General features: G+C 39.1%; 1 pseudogene; it reads left to right on the top strand.

Moving 5' to 3' along the window:
* Nucleotides 1–635: 635 nt before the first annotated feature.
* Nucleotides 636–1,081, top strand: LOC150018814 (trafficking protein particle complex subunit 4-like; annotated as a pseudogene).
* The last annotated feature ends 8,236 nt before the right edge of the window (nt 1,082–9,317 follow it).

Genomic DNA, 9,317 nt, shown 5'->3' with positions numbered 1-9,317 from the left:
CTGTGCTCGGCTTTGTTTGGTTTCCTTGCCAACATCAAGGAAGATGGAGTACTAAGCAAGATTCCTTTTAAGTCACAGGATGTCTTGAAACCCTGAGGCCTGATCAGTCAGAGACTGTCAGTGCCAGCGAGTCCAGCTCACCAGCTCGGGTCATGGAACACCTGGACCGAGAGGCATGAGAACATGCTTCAGTTTAGGAACCTTGATTTCCAACATCAACACCCAAGAGTGCTACATCAGTTGCATAAGGCCCACAGCTGTTGCTCAGCAGGAGCTGACAGTCAGAGGTGGATTTAATGGCAAGAGCACCAGGCACATGCCCTGGGTCCAGACTTCTGAAGGGCCCACAAAACCCCAACTATACACTTTTTTCTAATGGTACCAAGTTTGGTTTCATTACTACGCTGCATAAAACATGGTTAACACGTAATTTTATTTTCCCTGTCTCTTTTTTTTAAGGGGCCCAATATTTTCTTCTGTGCCCGGGCTGAGAAAAAGAAGAGGAAGGCAGGTGACAGTTCATGACTGCTGCTGCAGGCAAGGCTGGCCCACTGCAGTCTTGGAGCCACAGCAGCAGTGATGGCGATTTTAAGTGTTGGGCCACGCCATGCTGGCCATCAATGGCAGGGACATGAATGGCAAGTACACAGCTGATGGGAAAGAGGTCCTGGAGCACCTAGGCAATCCTGCTAACTACCCAGTGTCCATTCCATTCGGCTAGCCTCACCTCACCTCTAAGGAGAAGCTCAGTTGGCCTCCATGTTCCAGTCACTGTTCGCAGTTGGCTCCCAGCTATCTCCTGCACAGGGCAGCTCAGGCATTGAGACATTGGAGACAGATACATTCAAACTGCACTTCCTCCATACACTGACCCAGATCAAGTTTGTGGTGCTGGCAGACCCTAGGCAAGCTGGAATAGATGCTCTTCTCCAAAAGATATATAAGATTTACTCAGACTTTGCCCTCAAGAATCCATTCTACTCCCTGGAAATGACTATCAACTGTGAGCTTGTTTGACCAGAACCTGAAGTTAGCCCTGGAGGTGGCAGAGAAGGCTGCAAATTATGGACCTGGGTCATAGGCTGAACCTGCAACAGCCCCTTCTCCCTTCCTAAATACTGAAAGATCCTGCAGCAGGGGTCCTGCCAATCCCATGCCAATGGAAATCCCAGCAGCCTTGTTAGTACACTTGAAAAGGGAAGGATACTGAGCCTGATAACATACTAATCCCTGAGCCTTAATACTATACTCTCATCCCTCCTGTATCTATCACTGTCCCACTTTCCAACTATGTACAGATTTATTAAAGGAGGAGGTAGGCCGACAAATGCTATAATAAACATTATTTTGATCTGAAACAAAACAAAACAAAAAACATTGAGATGCCACTAAACATCTATTAGAATGATCAATATCCAGAACACTAACATAAATGTTGATGAGCATGTGAAGAAATAGGAACTCTTCTTCACTGCTGGTGGGAAATGCAAAATGGACATCCATTTTTCAATGGTGCAGCCAATGCACAATAGCCCCAACACATCTCAAGTGGGATGAGGAGAATATGATAGACCAAATAGTTTTCTTTATCATTGTCCCTCACTAAAATGCTGTAAAATTCATATGAAATCTTGTTCTTTACAGGGAAACAACCAGAAGAGACCCAGCAGGCATGGTATTTTTGAGAGCAGTTTCAGGTTGATAGCAAAATTAGGACAGAGGTATAGAGATTTCGCACATGCACCCTACCATCCATACTATATTTTATTTATTTATTTACTTACTTACTTATTTATTTATTTTTGATTTTTTTTTGTATATTTTATTGATTATGTTGTTACAATAGTTCCAGTTTTCCTCACTTTGCTCCCCTCTGCCCAGCAGCCCCCCTCCCCCAGCCATCCCATCCACCCAACTCCACACCCATGGTCCATTCATACAAGTCCTCTGGCTTCACCCTTTCCCATATTGTTCTTTTCTTTTCTTTTTTTATAAATAAATTAATTAATTTTTTATAACAAGAAAAATTAACAATTCCCCCAGTCAGGCTTAAGACCCTTTATAATCTCATAAAGGACAATGGGCGAAGATCTCGTGCTCCTCTAGCTGCTTCAAGCTGGACATGGTAGTCGTCCTACCTACCTTTGGGTCCAGAAATCCCTAATAAGAGTGGAGGTGTGGAGGAGAGGGTGGCCTTCCCACATGGGAAAGGATCTTGCAGACTCCAGGTCAGTTGGCTGTCCCCAGACCACAGCATACTTGGTTTAACAGGCTGGCATCCTTGTTGTATTCTCTGGTTCAATTTTGTTTGTGTTGTTCATTAGTCTCCTGTAATAGGTGATAGCATAAGGTATTTTTCTTCCGTTTCCTGGCTTATTTCGCTAAGCATAATTCTCTCTAGTTTCATTCATGTTGTTGCAAATGGTAGAAGTTCTTTCTTTCTTACTGCTACATAGTACTCCATTGTGTAAATTACCACAGTTTTTTGATCTGCTCATCTACAGATGGACACTTAGGTTGTTCCCAGCAATTGGCTATTGTAAATAGTGCTGCTATGAACATAGTGGTGCATAGGTTCTTTTGAATTGGTGTTCCAGGATTCTTTGGATATAATCCTAGCAATGGAATTGCTGGATCAAAAGGCAGTTCCATTTTTACTTTTTTGAGGAAATTCCATACTGTTTTCCACAGTGACTGCACCAGTCTGCATTCCCACCAACAGTGCACCAGGGTTCCCTTTTCTCCGAATCCTTGCCAGCACTTGTTTGTTGATTTGTTGATGATGGCCATTCTGACAGGTGTGAGGTGGTATCTCATTGTGGTTTTTATTTGCATCTCTCTAATGATTAGTGATGTTGACCATTCTTTCATATGTCTATGGACCCTCTGTATATCCTCTTTGGAGAAGTGTTTGTTCATGTCCTTTGCCCATTTTTTAACTGGGTTTTCTGTCCTATTGGTGTTGGGTCGTGTAAGTTCTTTATATATTTTAGAGATCAATCCCTTGTCTGAAGTATCATTGGCAAATATATTTTTCCATATGGTTGGTTCCATTTTCATCTTGCTGATGTTTTCTTTTGCTGAGCAGAAACTCTTTAGTTTGATGTAGTCCCATTTGTTTATTTTTTCCCCTATTTCCCTTGCCTTAGGAGAAATATCAGTGAAAATGTTGCTACGTGGGATATCTGGAATTTTCTTGCCTATGTTTTCCTCGAGGACTTTTATGGTGCCACAGCTTACATTTAAGTCTTTGATCCATCTTGAGTTTATTCTGGTGTATGGTGTAAGTAGGTGGTCTAGTTTCATTTTTTTGTATGTCCCTGTCCAGTTCTGCCAACACCATTTGTTGAAGACACTCTTCTCACTCCATTTTATGTTCCTTCACCCTTTGTCAAATATTAGTTGATTAAGTTTATCCCTAGATACTTTATTTTTCTTGTTGCCATAGTAAATGGAATTTTTCTCTAGTTTCTATCTGTGATATTTTATTGCTGTTGTATAGAAATGCCTTCAATTTCTGAATATTGAATTTTTACCCTGCTCTTTTTCCAAATTCACTTATTAGGTCGAGTAGTTTTTTCATGGAGTCTATAGGGTTTTCTATGTACACTATCATGTCATCTGCAAATAATGGCAGTTTTATTTCTTCTTCTCCAATTTGGATGCTTTTAATTTCTCTTTCTTGTCTGAGTGCTGTGGCTAGAACTTCCAAGAGTACGTTGAATAAGAGTGGAGAGAGTGACATCCTTGTCTTGCTCCTGACCTCAGGGGGAATGTTTTTAGTTTTTGCCCATTGAGTATGATGTTGGCTTCAGGTTTCTCATATATGGCCTTTATTATGTTGAGGTATCCTCCCTCTTTTCCCATTTTGCTGAGAATTTTCATCATAAATGGGTGTTGTACTTTAGCAAATGCTTTTTTTGTATTTATTGATATGATCATGTGATTTTCATGTTTCATTTTGTTTATATGGTGTATTACGTTTATTGATTTGCAAATATTAAACCATCCTTGCATCCCTGGGATAAATCCCACTTGATCGTGGTGTATGATCTTTCTAATGTGTTGCTGGATCCGGTTTGCCAATATTTTGTTGAGGATTTTAGCATCTATGTTCATTAGGAATATTGGCCTGTAGTTTTCTTTTTTTGTTGTGTCTTGACCTGGTGTTGGAATTACAGTAATATGGGCTTCATAGAAAGAGTTTGGGAGTCTTCCCTCTTCTGATTTTCTGGAATAGTCTGAGAAGGATAGGAGTTATTTCTTTCCTAAATGTTTTGTAAAATTCAGCCGTGAAGCCATCTGGTCCAGGGCTTTTGTGTGCCGGGAGTTTTTTGATTACTGCTTCCATTTCACTAGTTGTTATTGGTCTGTTCAGGCTTTCTGCTTCTTCTTATTTAGTTTTGGATGATTACATGTTTTCAGAAATTTGTTCATTTCATCTAGGTTGTCAAATTTCTTGTGATACAGTTGTTCGTAATAATTTCTTACAATCCTTTATATTTATGTGGTAATGGTTGTGATTTCTCCTCTTTCGTTTCTGATTTTATTTATTTGGGTCCTCTCTCTTTTTTTCTTGATGAGCCTGGTTAAAGGTTTGTCGATTTTGTTTATCTTTTCAAAGAACCATCTCCTACTTTTGTTGATATTTTGAATTGTTTGTTTAGTCTCTATGTCATTTAATTCTGCTCTGATCTTGATGATTTCATTCCTTCTACTCACTCTGGGCTTTATTTGTTGTTATTCTTTTAGATCTTGTAGCTGTAGGGTTAGATTTTTATTAGAGATTCTTCTATCCTTTTTAGGTAGGCCTGTATTGCTATGAACTTTCCTCTCAGGACTGCTTTTGCTGTACCCATAGGTTTTGGGTTGTTATGTATTCATTATCGTTTGTCTCTAGGAACTTTTTGGTTTCTTCCTAATGTCATTGTTAACCCATGCATTATTTAATAGCATGTTATTTATTCTCCATGAGTTTGAATGTCTTTGAGCTTTTTCCTTGAGGTTGATTTCCAGTTTTAAGCCATTGTGATCTGAGAAAATGCTTGATATAATTTCAATTTTCTTGAATTTATTGAGGCCTGTTTTGTGTCCTACCATGTGGTCTATTTTTCAAATTGTTCCATGTGCCTTGAAAGAATGTATATTTTGCTACTTTGGGGTGAAAAGTTCTATATATATCGACTAAGTCCATTTGATCTAGACTGTTGCTCAATGCCTCAATATCCTTGGTATTTCTTTGTTTTGAAGATCTGTCCATTGTTGACAAGGGGGTGTTAAAGTCCCCTATTATGAGTGTGTTGCTGTCTATATCCTTCCTGAAGTCTTTCAAAAATTTCCTTACATATTTGAGTGCTCCTTTGTTAGATGCATATACATTTATAAGAGTTATATCTTCTTGATGGATTTTTCCCTTGAGTATTATGAAATGACCTTTGTCTCTTTTTATGGCCTTTGCTGTGAAATCTTCTTTGTCTGACATAAGTATTGCTACTCCAGCTTTTTTTTTATGTTCATTTGGTTGAAATACTTTTTTCCCATCCCTTCACTTTCAGTTTGTGTAGGTATTTTGTTCTAAGGTGGGTCTCTTGTAGGCACCATATATGTGGGTCATGCTTTCTAACCCATTCAACTACCGTATGTCTTTTGATTGGTGCATTTAGTCCATTTACATTTAAGGTTATTATCGATAGGTACTTATTCATTGTCATTTTCCCCCTTTGTGTTCCGCTCTCTCTCTGTTTCTTCATCTTCTTAAAGATGTAAATGTAAATGGATTAAATGCATCTCTTGCAATGCTGATTTTGTGGAGATGTATTCTTTTAGCCTTCTTTTGTCTAGGAAACTCCTTATTTCACCTTCCATTTTGAATGAGAGCCTTGCTGGGTAGAGTATTCATGGTTGTAGGCCTTTGTTTTTCATTGCTTGGAATATTTCTTGCCATTCCCTTCTGGCTTGTAGTGTTTCTGCTGAGAAATCTGATGTTAGCCTTATTGAAGCTCCCTTGTATGGTATTAGCTTTTTCTCTCTTGCTGCTTTTTGAATTCTCTCTTTGTCTTTGAATGTTGCCATTTTAATTATGATGTGTCTTGAGGTGGACCTGTTGGGATTCCTCTTCATTGGGACTCTCTGTGCTTTGTTGACTTGTATGACTCTTTCTCTCATCAAGTTAGGGAAGTTTTCTGTCATTAGTTTTTCAAACAAGTTTTCTAACCCTTGCTCCTCTTCTTCTCCTTCTGGCATTCCTATGACATGGATATTATTACGTTTCATGTTGTCCTGCAGCTGTCTTAGAACCTCTTCATTCTTTTTCAGTCTTTTCTCATTTTGTTGCACTGTCTGGGAATTTTTTTCTACATTGTACAGCTCGCTGATCTGATCTTCTGCTTCCTCTAGCCTGCTTTTAATTCCTTCTACTGTGTTCTTCAAGTCAGAAATCGTAATCTTCATTTCCTCCTGGCTCTTATTGATAGCTTCTATGTCCTTTTTTATGCTGGTGTAATTCTCAGTAAGTTCCTTGTAGCTTCCCTGGAGTTCTTTGTAGTTTTCTTTGAGCTCGCTGATCTCATTGAGGTTCCCTACAATCCATCTTTTGAATTCCATGTCTGATAGTTTGCTTCCCTCTATTTCATTTAGCACTCTTTCTGGGCATTCTTCCTTTCCTTTCGATGGGAGTTGTTTTTCTGTCTCCCTCTTGTTGTGACTCTTCTTGTTTGTTGTTGCTTCTTAGATTTATCTGCACTGCCTGGATCTGCCCCTGGTGGTGTCAGATCGTGTACCAGTTTGGGCTTAGGCAGCCTGTTGGAGAATACTATGGATCTACTGCTTTTGTCTGTCTCCTTCAGTTGTTAATCTATTTAATCTTTATCAGCCATCAGTCTTAAGGACTGAGGAAGGGGCCTATTAATTCCTGTAGGTAGGGCTTTTGCTTCCCCTCAGGGTGACACCACTTGGACGATAATGGTCTGCCTGCAGTATGGGGAGTGAGTGAACACTGGGACCGGTTCAGCTGCTCTCTTAGTTCTCCTCAAAGCCACTGCCCCAAGTTCTCCACTAGCATCTCCAGTCCTCTCTGCCCTACTTCTGCTTGAGCCCAGGGTAAGTGCGGGCCAAAATATTTTTATATGTGATTTGCTTAAGAGCTCTTTTTCTCCAGTCATTTCTCTCAGACTAGCAAGAAACCATGTGGCTTTTTGCTTTTCTCAGCTGGATGCTATTTTACTTTCCCTTCTGTTGCTGTAGGCTGGGTAGCCCAGCTGGGGATTTAAACCCTGCCCTTCTTGGGAGGAACTCCTCACTGCTGAACTGTTTCTCAGTCCCTTCAGCTGCCACCCCTGGGAGCCCAGCCAGCCCTTTCACGTCTCCACATTCCTAATGGTCACATTGTAATGAAGCAGCCTTTCTGTCTCTCTGTGGTTATAAGACTTCTCTCCAGCTAGTGTTCAGTTGGTTATTCCAGATGATTTCTCCACAATTAAATTGTAAGTACAGATTGGTCCTGGGAGGAGTTTAGTGTAGCTTCCAGTTACTTCTCTGCCATCTTGGATCTCCTCTATATTTTATTTTTATTGTAATAAGGTATATAAAATAAATTTACTATTTTAAGTCTACAGTTCAGTGCCATTAAGCACCTACACGTTACTGTACAATTATTAACACTATTCATTTCCAGAACTTTTTCATCATCCCAAAATGAAACTCTGTACTTACCAAAAAGTAACTCCCAGTTCTTTCCCATCAGCCCCCTAGTAACCAGTATTCTGCTTTCTATATCTATGAATTTGGTATTTCATATATACCTTATACAAATGAAATAATGCAGTAATTGTCCATTGGAGTCTGGCTTATTTCACTTCAATGTCTTCAAGGTTCATGCATATTGTAACATGTATCAGAATTCCATTCTTACTTTAGGCTGTATAATATTTTATTGTATGCATATGCTATTTATAAATTTATAAATTGATGGTTGCTTTCATATTTGGCTATTGTGAATAATGCTGCTATAAACACGGGTGTACAATTATCCAACTGAGTCCTTGTTTTAAATTCTTTTAGGTATATACCCAGAAGTGGAATTGCTAGATCATACAATAATTTTATCTTTAATTTTTTTGAGGAACATCCACACTGTTTTCTATAGTATCTGCCTTATTTTCTTTTAAAGTATATTGATTATGCTGTTACAGTTGTCCCAATTTCTTTTCCCTTTGCTCCGTTCCATCCAGTAGCCCCCTTCCCTTCAGCAATTCCACCCCCCTTAGTTCATGTCCATGGGTGATGTATATAAGTACTTTGGCTTCACCCTTTCCTATATTATTCTTAACATGCCCCTGTCTATTTTGTTCCTCCAGTTACACTTCTTAATCTCTGCATAATTTCCCCATTCCTTCCCTTTGCCCCTCCCAAATGATAACCCTCCAAATGATCCCCATACCTATGATTCTGCTCCTATTCTGGTTGTTTGCTTGGTTGATTTTTGTTTTTATTTTTTTAGGTTCTGTAGTTGTGAGTTTGTTGTCCTTTTAATGTTCATAGTTTTTATCCTATTTTTCTTAAATAAATTCCTTTAACATTTCTTATAATAAGGGCTTGGTGATGATAAACTCCCTTAGGTTTCCCTTGTCTGAAAAGCACTTTATCTGCCCTACCATTCTAAATAATAGCTTTGCTGGTTAGAGTAATCTTGGGTGTATGTCCTTGCTTTTCATCACTTTGAATACTTCTTGCCAGTCTCTTCTTGCCTGCAGAGTTTCTTTTGAGAAATCAGCTAATAGTCTTATAGGCACCCCTTTGTAGGTAACTTCTTTTCTATGGCTGCTTTTAAGATCTCTCTTTATCTTTAACCCTTAACAATTTAATTATGAGATGTCTTGGTGTGGTCCTCTTTGGGTCTAGCTTGTTTGGGACTCTCTGTTCTTCCTGAACTTGAATATCTATTTCCTTCACCAAATTTGGGAAGCTGTGTTTCATTATTTTTCACATAAATTTTTAATTTCTTTCTCTTTCTCTTCTCCTTCTGACACCCTTATGATTTGTGTGTTGGCATGTCTCAAGTTGTCCCAGAGATTCCTAAGCCACTTTTCATTTTTTTCAAATCTTGTTTCTTCGTTCTGTACTGGTTGACTGTTTATTTCTTCCTTATGTTCCAAATCATTGATCTGAATCCCACCGTCCTCTCCCTTACCATTGGTTTTATGTGGGTTTTTCTTTGTTTCACTTAGCTTAGCTTTCACTTCTTCCCTAATACATTTGCCTTACTCAAGCATACATCTGGGTTTGCAGACATTCTAGGACCATGGGGGCCTTCTAAACAA

The sequence above is a fragment of the Furipterus horrens genome, unplaced genomic scaffold, assembly GCF_987537825.1.
Source record: "Furipterus horrens unplaced genomic scaffold, mFurHor1.1.pri manual_scaffold_2, whole genome shotgun sequence".
Lineage (NCBI taxonomy): Eukaryota > Metazoa > Chordata > Mammalia > Chiroptera > Furipteridae > Furipterus > Furipterus horrens.
The sequence above is the reverse complement of the archived record's forward strand: the minus strand, read 5'-3'. Positions and strand labels throughout refer to the sequence as shown.